The following is a 14,386-nucleotide window of genomic DNA, read 5'->3' as shown; positions in this document are numbered from 1 at the left end:
CAGGCACAGATTCCTCGTTCCTGAGTCAGCAAGTCCTGTTGCTCTTACCTCCAAAACGTGTCCTGTGTCTGAACACGTCACCACCACAGTTCCTGAAATGCTGCTCCAAGCTATCCCCTCTCTCGGCTGGTGACAGTGACAGCCTCCTAACTGGTCTCCCTGCCTATATTTGTGTTCCTTAACGTTCTGGTCTCTCCACGACTGCCACACTGATTGTTCAGCCTAAATCAGATCGTATTGTGTCCTTGTTTATAACTTTACAGTAGTTTCTCATTACAATTAGAATAAAGGTCCACATTCTTTTTTTTGGGGGGAGGGTGGAGGTTTAAATTTTTTATTTTTATTTATTTTTTTAACATCTTTATTGGAGTATAATTGCTTTACAGTGATGTGTTAGTTTCTGCTGTATAACAAAGTGAATCAGCTATATGTATACATATATCCCCATATCCCCTCCCTCCTGCGGTTCCCTCCCACCCTCCCTATCCCACCCCTCTAGGTGGTCACAAAGCACCGAGCTGATCTCCCTGTGCTGTGCGGCTGCTTCCCACTAGCTGTCTGTTTTGCATTTGGTAGTGTATATATGTCCATGCCACTCTCTCAGTTCGTCCCAGCTTACCCTTCCCCCTCCCTGTGTCCTCAAGTCCATTCTCTACATCTGCGTCTTTATTCCTGTCCTGCCCCTAGGTTCTTCAGAACCACTTTTTTTTAGATTCTGTATATATGCGTTAACATACAGTATTTGTTTTTCTCTTCTGACTTACATCACTCTGTATGACAGACTCTAGGTCCATGCACCTCACTACAAATAACTCAGTTTCGTTAAAGATCCAGATGCTTGCCTGCAGCTCCATCCGTGGTCTGCCCCCTCTTTCTGCGATGTTCCGGCCACACACCCCTCCAACACGTGTACTCCTTCCTTTCCTGGGCCCCCCTCTGCCTTTCCTCTTCACCCTGTGCTTGAGTTGCTCTTCTCTAGACTATTTGCAGCCTCCTTCTCTTCACCGAGGCTTTGGCTCAATGTCATTTCCCCAGCAGGTTTTGCCTGCCCACCCAGCTAAATAGCATTCTCCCTCTTTTTCACCTTCCTCCCAGTTGTGTTCTCATGTGTTGTTATTTTATTCACAGCACGTTTCTCTGTCTGAAATCATCTTTTAAGATTTTGTGTGCGTCATCCTCTCTCTCGGTCTCTCACACACACACGCACGTGCACAGACACACGCACTGGTAGGTATTTGTTGAATGAACTGAAGGGAAACTACTTTCAGTCAGAGTTTCTGCTCTTTTGGTGACTAGACAGTGACTCCTTGAGGCGGTGCTGAAACATGCTTGATAAAAGGTTGGACGCTACATTAGAACTGTGCACAGAGAATTGTACATAAAGAGTCCATTTAAAGATTAGGTTTACAAATAATTCTTTATGACATGGAAACGTGCTTATGGTTTTATAAGGCAGACCCCCAACTGCAAAGCTCTGAGGGGCAGGATGGAAAGCACAAATGTCCTCCACTGCCAGGAGGCACCCTAGGGGGAGTGAGTCAGGGTGTGGCGCATTTGGGAATGGTAAAGGGGCCTCCACGAACCGGAGAGTGGGGACATTCTAAAAGCATGAACACAGAAATTCAAAACAAAAAATGGCCTGATTCCATGGCTGCCACCTTTGAGTTCAGCATTATCTCATGTGTGTCAAAATAACAAGCAAAAATGAACTGTACTTAAAAAACAAAACTGTGTAGTGTATATATATAAATGTCAAGAAAAAAAGAGGAAATAATCCACAAAGTTAACAATGGTTGTCTCTGAGTCTCTTTTCACGGTAGTCTTGTGTTAACTACGTGTCTGATTTTTTCATCAGCTTATTATTTTATTGGGGGAAACAAAAGAAGTGTCCCTTTTTTATTACTAAAGTAGTTATGTTCTCATTACAGTATTTTCAAATGGTGCTGAAGTGGATACAGTACAGTGTATAAATTTCTTTTCTCCCTTGTCCATGTTTTCCTTCTTGAACTTTCCTTCCTTCATATACAGACACATATGTGCAATTCTTCTTTATCTCGTTCTCTCTACCTGTCTATATCTATCCGTGTATCTGTTGCATTTAATAATAATTCTCCCCATAACCTGGATATCTAGTTGCTTCTTAGCCACCTCTACATTGATGACGAATAGGCATCCGAAACCTAATGTGTATCAAATCAAAGTTGATTTCTCACCATCCCGAAACTCGTTCCTTCCTCAGACTTCTCCTTAGTAAATGTTATACGTAGCCATCAGGCGAATAAATGTAAAAGACGTATTGTCATTCTGGGCTTTTCGCTTCCTCTCGAAACTCTGCATTTACTCCCTCAGCAATCCTGTTAACTTCACTTTCAAAATCGAATCAGAATCCAACAAGGTATTCCTGCTCCCGCTGCTGCCACCGTGGCCCAAAGCACCAGCAACCCCACCTTCGCCTGTGCTTTTTATTGCAGGGCCTCCAGCGGACCTTGTTTCTCTTCTTGCCCCTCGAATGACAACTTTCCAGTTTGCGGTCAGAGTGATTCTGCTAGGACATACATCATGGTTCCCGCCTGTGCTCAGCATCCTCTCACGGCCGCCTGTCTCTCTCGGGCATGTGCCTCAGCCAGCACCAGCAGCCCGTATGCACATCGAGACCTCAGGCATTGACCCGTGGCTGCCACTCTCCCTCTCGCCCCCGGATAGCCCCCTGGCCTGCCCTCTCCCCCACTGCTGGCTTAGCTCACAGGGCACTTCCTAAGAAAAGCCTTCTCGTCACGTCCTGCTTCATTTTTCTTCATAGCGCTTAATGCCATCTCATTATATTTTAATTGATTAATCGCCTATTTCTACTGACCCTGAGCTGTACTGATTCTTCATGAGATATTTTGTCAGATTTGTTCCGTGCTGCATCTCCTGGGACAGTACCTGGCGTACAAAAGATGCTCAGTAGTTTTAACGATAAGTACATACATGAACAGTTAGGCTTGAAGCGTTTGTGTGTATGTTTGTGCATATGTGTGCATGCTTTTTTTTTTTTCTTCTCATTTTCTAATTTGCTCCAATTTGTAATCCTTGAAACCTTCAGCATTGCTAGCTATAACGGAGAGACTACTCTCCATTCCTTAGACGCTCTTCATATTTTTTGGTAACTTGTTCCTGTTTTCCTTGATATTCCATTTAATCTGATTTTAACTGTCATGAAAAAAGGTGATCATGCAGGAATGATTCTGCCAAATGAAATGTGAACAATTTTAGGACAAATGAAAGTCTGATGGACCTCACGATTTGTGAAGAACACGTAGTTAAGAGTTTTTAGACCTCCCAGATATGAATGCATCACCAGGACTGTATGATTTTCTCTACCAAATGGAGGGAAGCCTAGCTGCAGTGTCTAGCTCAGAACATCATGGACTTCTTGTTGGATTCATTACTTTTGCTGTTAATTTCCTTACCAGTGTGATCAGTTGGTTTCGGGAGGGGATTATTTTCTAACCACCCCCCCCCAAGCTCAAATTTCTATTATCTGCACACCCACAACAGATAGTTGATTAGGTTCACCTACTAGCTGTGTTTTCTCTTGTTTCATAAGCCACATAACACACGATTCCATTTTTCGGCTCAGTTTATTTACAAAGTATTACATGGTCTTTACGATTATTCTTTTTTTTATACATCTTTATCGCAGTATAATTGCTTTACAATGGTGTGTTAGTTTCTGCTTTATAACAAAGTGAATCAGTTATACATATACATATGTTCCCATATCTCTTCCCTCTTGCGTCTCCCTCCCACCCACCCTCCCTATCACACCCCTCTAGGTGGTCACAAACCACTTAGCTGATCTCCCTGTGCTATGCGGCTGCTTCCCACTAGCTATCTGTTTTACGTTTGGTAGTGTATATATGTCCATGCCACTCTCTCACTTTGTCCCAGCTTACCCTTCCCCCTCCCCATATCCTCAAGTCCATTCTCTAGTAGGTCTGTGTCTTTATTCCTGTCTTACCCCTAGGTTCTTCATGACATTTTTTTTTCTTAGATTCCATATATATGTGTTAGCATACGGTTATTTGTCTTTCTCTTTCTGACTTACTTCACTCTGTATGACAGACTCTAGGTCCATCCACCTCACTACAAATAACTCAATTTCGTTTCTTTTTATGGCTGAGTAATATTCCATTGTATATATGTGCCACATCTTCTTTATCCATTCATCCGATGATGGACACTTAGGTTGTTTCCATCTCTGGGCTATTGTAAACAGAGCTGCAATGAACATTTTGGTACATGACTGTTTTTGAATTTTGGTTTTCTCAGGGTATATGCCCAGTAGTGCGATTGCTGGGTCATATGGTAGTTCTATTTGTAGTTTTTTAAGGGACCTCCATACTGTTCTCCGTAGTGGCTGTACCAATTCACATTCCCACCAGCAGTGCAAGAGTGTTCCCTTTTCTCCACACCCTCTCCAGCATTTATTGTTTCTAGGTTTTTTGATGATGGCCATTCTGACCGGTGTGAGATGATAGCTCATTGTAGTTTTGATTTGCATTTCTCTATTGATTAGTGATGTTGAGCATCCTTTCCTGTGTTTGTTGGCAATCTGTATATCTTCTTTGGAGAAATGTCTATTTTGGTCTTCTGCCCATTTTTGGATTGGGTTGTTTTTTTGTTATTGAGCTGCATGAGCTGCTTGTAAATTTTGGAGATTAATCCTTTGTCAGTTGCTTCATTTGCAAATATTTTCTCCCATTCTGAGGGTTGTCTTTTGGTCTTGTTTATGGTTTCCTTTGCTGTGCAAAAGCTTTGAAGTTTCATTAGGTCCCATTTGTTTATTTTTGTTTTTATTTCCATTTCTCTGGAGGTGGGTCAAAAAGGATCTTGCTGTGATTTATGTCATAGAGTGTTCTGCCTATGTTTTCCTCTAAGAGTTTGATAGTTTCTGGCCTTACATTTAGGTCTTTAATCCATTTTGAGCTTATTTTTGTGTATGGTGTTAGGGAGTGTTCTAATCTCATACTTTGACATGTACCTGTCCAGTTTTCCCAGCACCACTTATTGAAGAGGCTGTCCTTTCTCCACTGTACATTCCTGCCTCCTTTATCAAAGATAAGGTGACCATACGTGCGTGGGTTTATCTCTGGGCTTTCTATCCTGTTCCATTGATCTATATTTCTGTTTATGTGCCAGTACCATACTGTCTTGATTACTGTAGCTTTGTAGTATAGTCTGAAGTCAGGGAGCCTGATTCCTCCAGCTCTGTTTTTCGTTCTCAAGATTGCTTTGGCTATTCGGGGTCTTCTGTGTTTCCATACAAATGGTGAAATTTTTTGTTCTAGTTCTGTGAAAAATGCCAGTGGTAGTTTGATAGGGATTGCATTGAATCTGTAGATTGCTTTGGTAGTAGAGTCATTTTCACAATGTTGATTCTTCCAATCCAAGAACATGGTATATCTCTCCATCTATTTGTATCATCTTTAATTTCTTTCATCAGTGTCTTATAAATTTCTGCATAGAGGTCTTTTGTCTCCTTAGGTAGGTTTATTCCTAGGTATTTTATTCTTTTTGTTGCAGTGGTAAATGGGAGTGTTTTCTTGATTTCACTTTCAGATTTTTCATCATTAGTGAATAGGAATGCCAGAGATTTCTGTGCATTAATTTTGTATCCTGCTACTTTACCAAATTCATTGGTTAGCTCTAGTAGTTTTCTGGTAGCATCTTAGGATTCTCTATGTATAGTGTCATGTCATCTGCAAACAGTGACAGCTTAACTTCTTCTTTTCCGATTTGGATTCCTTTTATTTCCTTTTCTTCTCTGATTGCTGGGGCTAAAACTTCCAAAACTGTGTTGAATAATAGTGGTGAGAGTAGGCAACCTTGTCTTGTTCCTGATCTTAGTGGCAATGCTTTCAGTTTTTCACCATTGAGGAGGATGTTGGCTGTGGGTTTGTCATATATGGCCTTTATTATGTTGAGGAAAGTTCCCTCTGTGCCTACTTTCTGCAGGGTTTTTATCATAAATGGGTGTTGAATTTTGTCGAAAGCTTTCTCTGCATCTATTGAGATGACCATATGGTTTTTCTCCTTCAGTTTGTTAATATGGTGTATCACATTGATTGATCTGAGTATATTGAAGAATCCTTGCATTACTGGAATAAACCCCACTTGATCATGGTGTATGATCCTTTTAAAGTGTTGTTGGATTCTGTTTGCTAGTATTTTGTTGAGGATTTTTGCATCTATGTTCATCAGTGATATTGGCCTGTAGTTTTCTTTCTTTGTGACATCCTTGTCTGGTTTTAGTGTCAGGGTGATGGTGGCCTTGTAGAATGAGTTTGGGAGTGTTCCTCCCTCTACTATATTTTGGAAGAGTTTGAGAAGGATAGGTGTTAGCTCTTCTCTAAATGTTTGATAGAATTCGCCTGTGAAGCCATCTGGTCCTGGGCTTTTGTTTGTTGGAAGATTTTTAATCACAGTTTCCATTTCAGTGCTTGTGATTGGTCTGTTCATATTTTGTATTTCTTCCTGATTCAGTCTTGGCAGGTTATGCATTTCTAAGCCTTTGTCCATTTCTTCCAGGTTGTCCATTTTATTGGCATAGAGTTGCTTGTAGTAATCTCTCATGATCTTTTGTATCTCTGCAGTGTCAGTTGTTACTTTTCCTTTTTCATTTCTAATTCTATTGAGTCTTCTCCCTCTTTTTCTTGATGAGTCTGGCTAATGGTTTATCAATTTTGTTTATCTTCTCAAAGACCCAGCTTTTAGTTTTATTGATCTTTGCTATTGTTTCCCTCATTTCTTTTTTAATTATTTCTGATCTGATCTTTATGATTTCTTCTTTATGATTTCCTTCTGCTAACTTCGGGGTTTTTTGGTTCTTCTTTCTCTAATTTCTTTAGGTGCAAGGTTAGGTTGTTTATTCGAGATGTTTCCTGTTTCTTAAGGTAGGATTTTATTGCTATAAACTTCCCTCTTAGAACTGCTTTTGCTGCATCCCATAGATTTTGGGTCGTCGTGTCTCCATTGTCATTTGTTTCTAGGTATTTTTTGATTTCCTCTTTGATTTCTTCAGTGATCTCTTGGTTATTAAGTAGTGTATTGTTTAGCCTCCATGTGTTTGTATTTTTTACAGATCTTTTCCTGTAATTGATATCTAGTCTCATGGCGTTGTGGTTGGAAAAGATACTTGATACAATTTCAACTTTTTTAAATTTACGAAGGCTTGATTTGTGACCCAAGATATGATCTATCCTGAAGAATGTTCCATGAGCACTTGAGAAGAAAGTGTATTCTGTTGTTTTTGGATGGAATGTCCTATAAATATCAATTAAGTCCATCTTGTTTAATGTATCATTTAAAGCTTGTGTTTCCTTATTTAATTTCATTTTGGATGATCTGTCCATTGGTGAAAGTGGGGTGTTAAAGTCCCCTACTATGGATGTGTTACTGTCGATTTCCCCTTTTATGGCTGTTAGTATTTGCCTTATGTATTGAGGTGCTCCTTTGTTGGGTGCATAAATATTTACAATTGTTGTATCTTCTTGGATTGATCCCTTGATCATTACGTAGTGTCCTTCTTTGTCTCTTCTAATAGTCTTTATTTTAAAGGCTATTTTGTCTGATATGAGAATTGCTACTCCAGCTTTCTTTTGGTTTCCATTTGCATGGAATATCGTTTTCCATCCCCTCACTTTCAGTCTGTATGTGTCTCTAGGATTGAAGTGGGTCTCTTGTAGACAGCATATATACGGGTGTTGTTTTTGAATCCATTCAGCCAGTCTGTGTCTTTTGGTTGGAGCATTTCATCCATTTACATTGAGGTAATTATCAATATGTATGTTCCAATTACCATTTTCTTAATTGTTTTGGGTTTGTTATTGTAGGTCTTTTCCTTCTCTTGTGTTTCTTGCCTAGAGAAGATCCTTTAGCATTTGTTGTAAAGCTGGTTTGGTGGTGCTGAACTCTCTCAGCTTTTGCTTGTCTGTAAAGGTTTTAATTTCTCCATCAACTCTGAATGAGATCCTTGCTGGGTAGAGTAATCTTGGTTGTAGGTTTTTCTCCTTCATCACTTTAAATATGTCCTGCCAGTCCCTTCTGGCTTGCAGAGTTTCTGCTGAAAGATCAGCTGTTAACCTTATGGGGATTCACTTGTGTGTTATTTGTTGTTTTTCCCTTGCTGCTTTTAATATGTTTTCTTTGTATTTTTGATAGTTTGATTAATACATGTCTTGGCGTGTTTCTCCTTGGACTTATCCTGTATGGGACTCTCTGTGCTTCCTGGACTTGATTAACTATTTCCTTTCCCATATTAGGGAAGTTTTCAACTGTAATCTCTTCAAATACTTTCTCAGTCCCTTTCTTTTTCTCTTCTTCTTCTGGAAACCCTATAATTTGAATGTTGGTGTGTTTAATGTTGTCCCAGAGGTCTGTGAGACTGTCCTCAGTTCTTTTCATTCTTTTTTCTTTATTCTACTCTGCAGTAGTTATTTCCACTACTTTATCTTCCAAGTCAGTTATCCGTTCTTCTGCCTCAGTTATTCTGCTATTGATCCCTTCTAGAGTATTTTTATTTTCGTTTATTGTGTTGTTCATTGTTGCTTGTTTCATCTTTAGTTCTTCCAGGTCCTTGTTAAATGTTTCTTGCATTTTCTCTATTCCATTTCCAAGATTTTGGATCATCTTTACTATTATTATTCTTTTTCAGGTAGAATTCTTTTTCAGGTAGAATTCTTTTTCATGTAGACTGCCTATTTCCTCTTCATTTGTTAGGTCTGGTGGGTTTTTACCTTGCTCCTTCATCTGCTGTGTGTTTTTCTGTCTTCTCATTTTGCTTATCTTACTGTGTTTAGTGTCTCCTTTTTGCAGTCCGCAGGTTCGCAGTTCCCGTTGTCTTTGGTGTCTGTCCCCAGTGGCTAAGGTTGGTTCAGTGGGTTGTGTAGGCTTCCTGGTGGAGGGGACTAGTGCCTGTGTTCTGGTGGATGAGGCTGGATCTTGTCTTTCTGGTGCGCAGGTCCACGTCTGGTGGTGTGTTTCGGAGTGTCTGTGGACCTATTGTGATTTTAGGCAGCCGCTCTGCTAATGTGTGGGGTTGTGTTCCTGTCTTGCTAGTTGTTTGGCATAGGGTGTCCAGCACTGTAGCTTGCTGGTTGTTGAGTGAAGCTGGTTGCTGGTGTTGAGATGGAGATCTCTGGGAGATTTTCGCCGTTTGATATTGTGTGGAGCAGGGAGGTCTCTTGTGGACCAGTGTCCTGAAGTTGGCTCTCCCACCTCAGAGGCACAACACTGACTCCTGGCTGCAGCACCAAGAGCCTTTCATCCACACGACTCAGAATAAAAGGGAGAAAAAGTAGAAAGAAAGAAAGAGGATAAAAGAAAATAAAGTTATTAAAATAAAAAATAATTATTAAGAAAAAATTTTTTTAAAAAAGAAAACAACAACAACAACAAAAAATGGACGGATAGAACCCTAGGACAAATGGCGGAAGCAAAGCTATACAGACAAAAATCTCACGCAGAAGCATATACATACACACAAATAGAGGAAAAGGGGAAAAATAATAAATCTTGCTCTCAAAGTCCACCTCCTCAATTTGGGATGATTGGTTGTCTATTCAGGTATTCCGCAGATGCAGGGTATATCAAATTGATTGTGGAGATTTAATCCGCTGCTTCTGAGGCTGCTGGGAGGGATTTCCCTTTCTCTTCTTTGCTCGCACAGCTCCCGGGGCTCAGCTTTGGATGTGGCCCCGCCTCTGCGTGTAGGTCGCCGGAGGGCGTCTGTTCTTCGCTCAGCCAGGACGGGGTTAAAGGAGCCGCTGATCTGGGGCCTCTGGCTCACTCAGGCCGGGGGGGAGGGAGGGGCACGGAGTGCGGGGCGAGCCTGCGGTGGCAGAGGCCGGTGTGACGTTGCACAGCCTGAGGCGCGCCGTGCGTTCCCCCAGGGGAGTTGTCCCTGGATCATGGGACCCTGGCAGTGGTGGGCTGCACAGGCTCCCCGGAAGGGGGGTGTGGATAGTGACCTGTGCTCGCACACAGGCTTCTTGGTGGCAGCAGCAGCGGCCTTAGCGTCTCATGCGCGTCTCATGCGCGTCTCATGCGCGTCTCATGCCCGTCTCTGGGGTCCACGCTTTTAGCCGCGGCTCGCGCCCGTCTCTGAAGCGCCTTTAAGCAGCGCTGTTAATCCCCTCTCCTCGTGCACCAGGAAACAAAGAGGGAAAAAAAAGCCTCTTGCCTCTTCGGCAGCTCCAGACTTTTTCCTGGACTCCCTCCTGGCTAGCCATGGTGCACTAACCCCCTTCAGGCTGTGTTCACGCCGCCAACCCCAGTCCTCTCCCTGCGCTCTGACTGAAGCCCGAGCCTCAGCTCCCAGCCCCTGCCCGCCCCGGCGGGTGAGCAGACAAGCTTCTCGGGCTGGTGAGTGCTGGTCGGCACCGATCCTCTGTGCGGGAATCTCTGCTTTGCCCTCCGCACCCCTGTGGCTGTGCTCTCCTCCACGGCTCCGAAGCTTCCCCCGCTCCGTCACCCGCAGTCTCCACCCACGAAGGGGTTTCCTAGTGTGTGGAAACCTTTCCTACTTCACGGCTCCTCCCATTGGTACACGTCCCGTCCCTATTCTTTTGTCTCTATTTTTTCTTTTTTTTTTTTTTGCCCTACCCGGGTACCTAGGGGGTTTCTCGCCTTTTGGGAGGTCTGAGGTCTTCCGCCAGCGTTCAGTAGGTGTTCTGTAGGAGTTGTTCCACGTGTAGATGTATTTCTGATGTATCTGTGGGGAGGAAGGTGATCTCCGCGTCTTACTCTTCCGCCATCTTTCCCCTCTCTATGATTATTCTTGAGTATTAAAAAGTGTGAATGTTAGGGCTTCCCTGGTGCGCGGTGGTTGGGGGTCTGCCTGCCGATGCAGGGGACATGGGTTCGTGCCCCGGTCCGGGAAGATCCCACGTGCCGCGGAGTGGCTGGGCCCGTGAGCCATGGCCGCTGAGCCTGCGCGTCCGGAGCCTGTGCTCCTCAACGGGAGAGGCCACAACAGTGAGAGGCCCGCGTACCGCAAAAGAAAAAAGAAAAGTGTGAATGTTAAATCCATGAAGGTCAATTGCCTACTGTCCTTTTCTCAGGGTATGGTATAAAAGCTTTGACCTAAAAAATGGTTAAGGCTAAAAATATTTTAAAATTGTGTGAATTTTAGAACCTCACCCCTAACCTTTTAGGTCTAGCATCTCAGAAAGAGCTTTGGGCTGTGCTCGTCTTGGCTGTGGTGCTACGTGTCTGGGTGACTGAAAGCAAAGTCCTTAGTCTCTCCAGACATGGGTCTCCTCAACCTTGATCCAATCCATGGTCCACGTGGCCTTTAATTGCCATAGTCTTCAGCTTTTCTTTTTTTGACCTTGACATTTTTGAGGGGGACAGGCCAGTTATTTTGTAGAATGTCCCTCGGTTTGTATTTATCCAGTTGCTCATCATCAGATTCTTGTGAAGCCCTTTTGGTGGGAGTATCACGGAAGTGATGCTGTGAGTGTCTCGGTACGTCCCATGGCATTGTCCCAGTACCAGTGGTGATAACTTTGAGCTTTTGGGTAAGGTTGTGTCTATCAGGTTTCTCCACTGCAGAGTTACTGTTTTATCCTTTGTGATTAATAGGTAATTTAACTAGGTAGATATCCAATTGCTCTTTCTATATTCTTACATGTGTTTTAAAAACGCAAATGTAGTGTACTATTTATACTGTATGAAAAGAGCACACAGTTTTAAATATCTGATCTTGGTTTGCTGTCATTCTGTTACACCGGGTATCTCTCACTTACTACCTTGTCTTCAGCACCTTCTTCAGCTTCTTTAAGCAAATTACACAGTGCCTTTGGACACATTTGACTGTGTAGACATGGCCATAATGTAGCAAGTTTCACACTCCAAGCAAGCTATGCAGCCAAGCAAGTACACGCATATATATGTGTTGAATTGCATTAAATTGCATACACTGCAGATGATTAACTTGCAGTAATAGTTTCTATGTGCTAGAAACCATTCAGCACATTTGGGGCAAGATTGACTATTGAGTGTCACCCTCTTTTGGCGTTGGTTTTATGGCTTCCATTGTCTTGATGATCGTTCTTAGGATTTGTGAAGTGTTTTCAGTAGAAATGGCCTTTATTCCTTTGTAATAGAAACATATGTTTTATTTTCAGTTCCCACATTCAGTGTTGGAACAGAGCTCTACAGCACTGCTGTTTGATTTTATTGAAGAGAGTTTTTCCTAATGTTCAGTGGGCTAACAGTAACAAGGAAGCAGGCCTGTTGTGTACATTCTTTAAATGTAGCAACACAGAAACCTTCACTGTCATTATGCAGAGTTACAGATCTAAAATGTAGAGTAAGTGAGTTGCTGCCCTGGGGAGCTTGCAGTGGGCAAACACATACCTAGTGCAGTGTGTACCCAAAAGTGAGAGGGGCCTTGGGTTTCTGGGTGAGGTTGCATGTGTAGTTTCAAGGTGGGGGGGCAAAGAAATATTTGACTTGTACAAATCCTAACATCAGGGCAGAGATTTTAAACCAGAGGTGAATTAGGGAAGCTTGGAAGAAGAGACTTTAATTCTCCCTCTTTATGAGACCTGAAAAAATAAGAGGTTGTAGGTGGACATGATGTTTAGAAAATGCCGTCTAATAGATGAGTGTTAAGAGACTCGAGGGAAGGAATACCAGACGTGATACATATTTGGTTTCTGATATTTTTTGGAATTGAATGAAGTTTCGTTTTTAGAACAAGAATATTTAACTGTCTTAAGTGTTTTGAGCTCACCAGAGAAGAGCATTTAAAATGGGCTAGCTAAGGGAATTCCCTGGTGGTCCAGTGGTTAGGACCCGGTGCTCTCACTGCTGGGGCCCGGGTTCTCCCCGCTCGGGGAACTAAGATCCCGCAAGGCGTGCGTCGCAGCCAAAAAAAAAATTTTTTTTAAAAAATAAAAACCAATCAGTCAGTAAAATGAGCTAGATAATACTTAAAAATTAAAAACAAGTAAAACTTACACAGAGTTATATAATTAAAATCTTTGAACAGATTTGGAAATGGGACTATGGTAAATAACACAGAACCCTGTACGTTTATTTGTAGGAATTTCCCCAACAGTCAGGAGGAGTCTTACCGTTCATGAGTTACGTGAGTTCATCATATAACTCTAGTATGTACTGTTATACCATTCTTGCTAACGCTGTAACAGTGGCTGTCCTGTGAGCAGTTATGGACCCACCTTCACTGCGGCGGGCGGGATTTTGGCGCACCCGACAGCCCTAGATTGAATCAGCTCCTGACGCGTCCTGTGAAAATGAGCTTTCCAGCCTTGGGGATACCTCCTCCTTTTGCCGTTGGGCCCTACGACGGTGTTTCCTGTGGGCTAGTGTGAGAACAGCCCTCCCCAGGGCCACGAGGGTGGCTGTGATGTGCCGTGGTACCGCCTTCCCTTTTTCTTAGTGAGCGCTGGCTCAGCTCTCTGTCTGTTGTCTGATTTATCATTCAGGAGCCCTGGGAGGAAGTTCACAGATGAAGACACTGATGTGCAGGTGGGGAACGGAGCCCCTTAGCTCGTGCGTCCAGACCGGGCCCCGGAGTCTGTGCTGGGCGCTGTGCTGGTCGGTGGGGACGCAGGGGAGAATGTGGTCACTGCCCCGCGGTGTTCACAGGTGGGGGGAGGGGGCACACAGCCAAACACTGCAGATATTAGAGGAGGAAGGAAGCGCAAACAGCGAAGTGCGTAAAATGCGGAGGGAGCCCCAAGGGGCTTGGGAAGCCTGGGGAGGTCGCAGAGGAAGCGCCGTCTGAGGGCAGTTTTGGAAGAAGTAGCGTTGCCTAGGAGGACAGAGTCGGGGTCTGTCGTGCAGGGAAGGGCATTTCTGGCAGAGGAATGGCATCTGCGGGGGAGTAGGGCCATCAGGCGGTCTGACGTGGGACCACCAGGGTTTACTTTGGTCTGGTGCGTCAGGTCCCCGTGGGGCGGTGCGGAAAGGCCGTGGGGAGGCGTGTTCACTAGAGCCGCATGGTGGGGAGCCCTGGAAGGGCTTCTCACTACTATGACTGTTGTCATCACACTCCCCCGCAGCTTCTTGTCTGTGCCATGGGCGTAACTGACAGTATCTTCTGAGGATGAAGTGAGTCAGTACCTCTGCAGCGTTTAGAACAGTGTCCACCACACTAATAGGCCGGTAAACATAGACCTTTAATAAATAGTATGCAACAACTGCACTAGGACTACGGTCATCACGAGCCAGTCTCCGCTGATGGTTGCAGGCATTGTGCTGGGAACTTTACAGACATTATCTGGAATCACTACAACGTGCTTTCAACGTAGGTTTTATTATTCCATTCCGTGTATGCGGGTCCCAAGCCTCAGAAGTCAAGTCACTAGCT

General features: G+C 43.5%; 1 protein-coding gene across 1 annotated transcript in view; it reads left to right on the top strand.

The window, feature by feature from the left end:
- MED12L (mediator complex subunit 12L) overlaps positions 1-14,386 on the top strand; it is a 326,097-nt gene that overhangs the window by 41,360 nt on the left and 270,351 nt on the right. The gene's annotated exons all lie outside the window — the stretch shown is intronic.

This window comes from Lagenorhynchus albirostris, chromosome 5 (assembly GCF_949774975.1).
Source record: "Lagenorhynchus albirostris chromosome 5, mLagAlb1.1, whole genome shotgun sequence".
In the NCBI taxonomy this organism is placed as follows: domain Eukaryota; kingdom Metazoa; phylum Chordata; class Mammalia; order Artiodactyla; family Delphinidae; genus Lagenorhynchus; species Lagenorhynchus albirostris.
The sequence above is the reverse complement of the archived record's forward strand: the minus strand, read 5'-3'. Positions and strand labels throughout refer to the sequence as shown.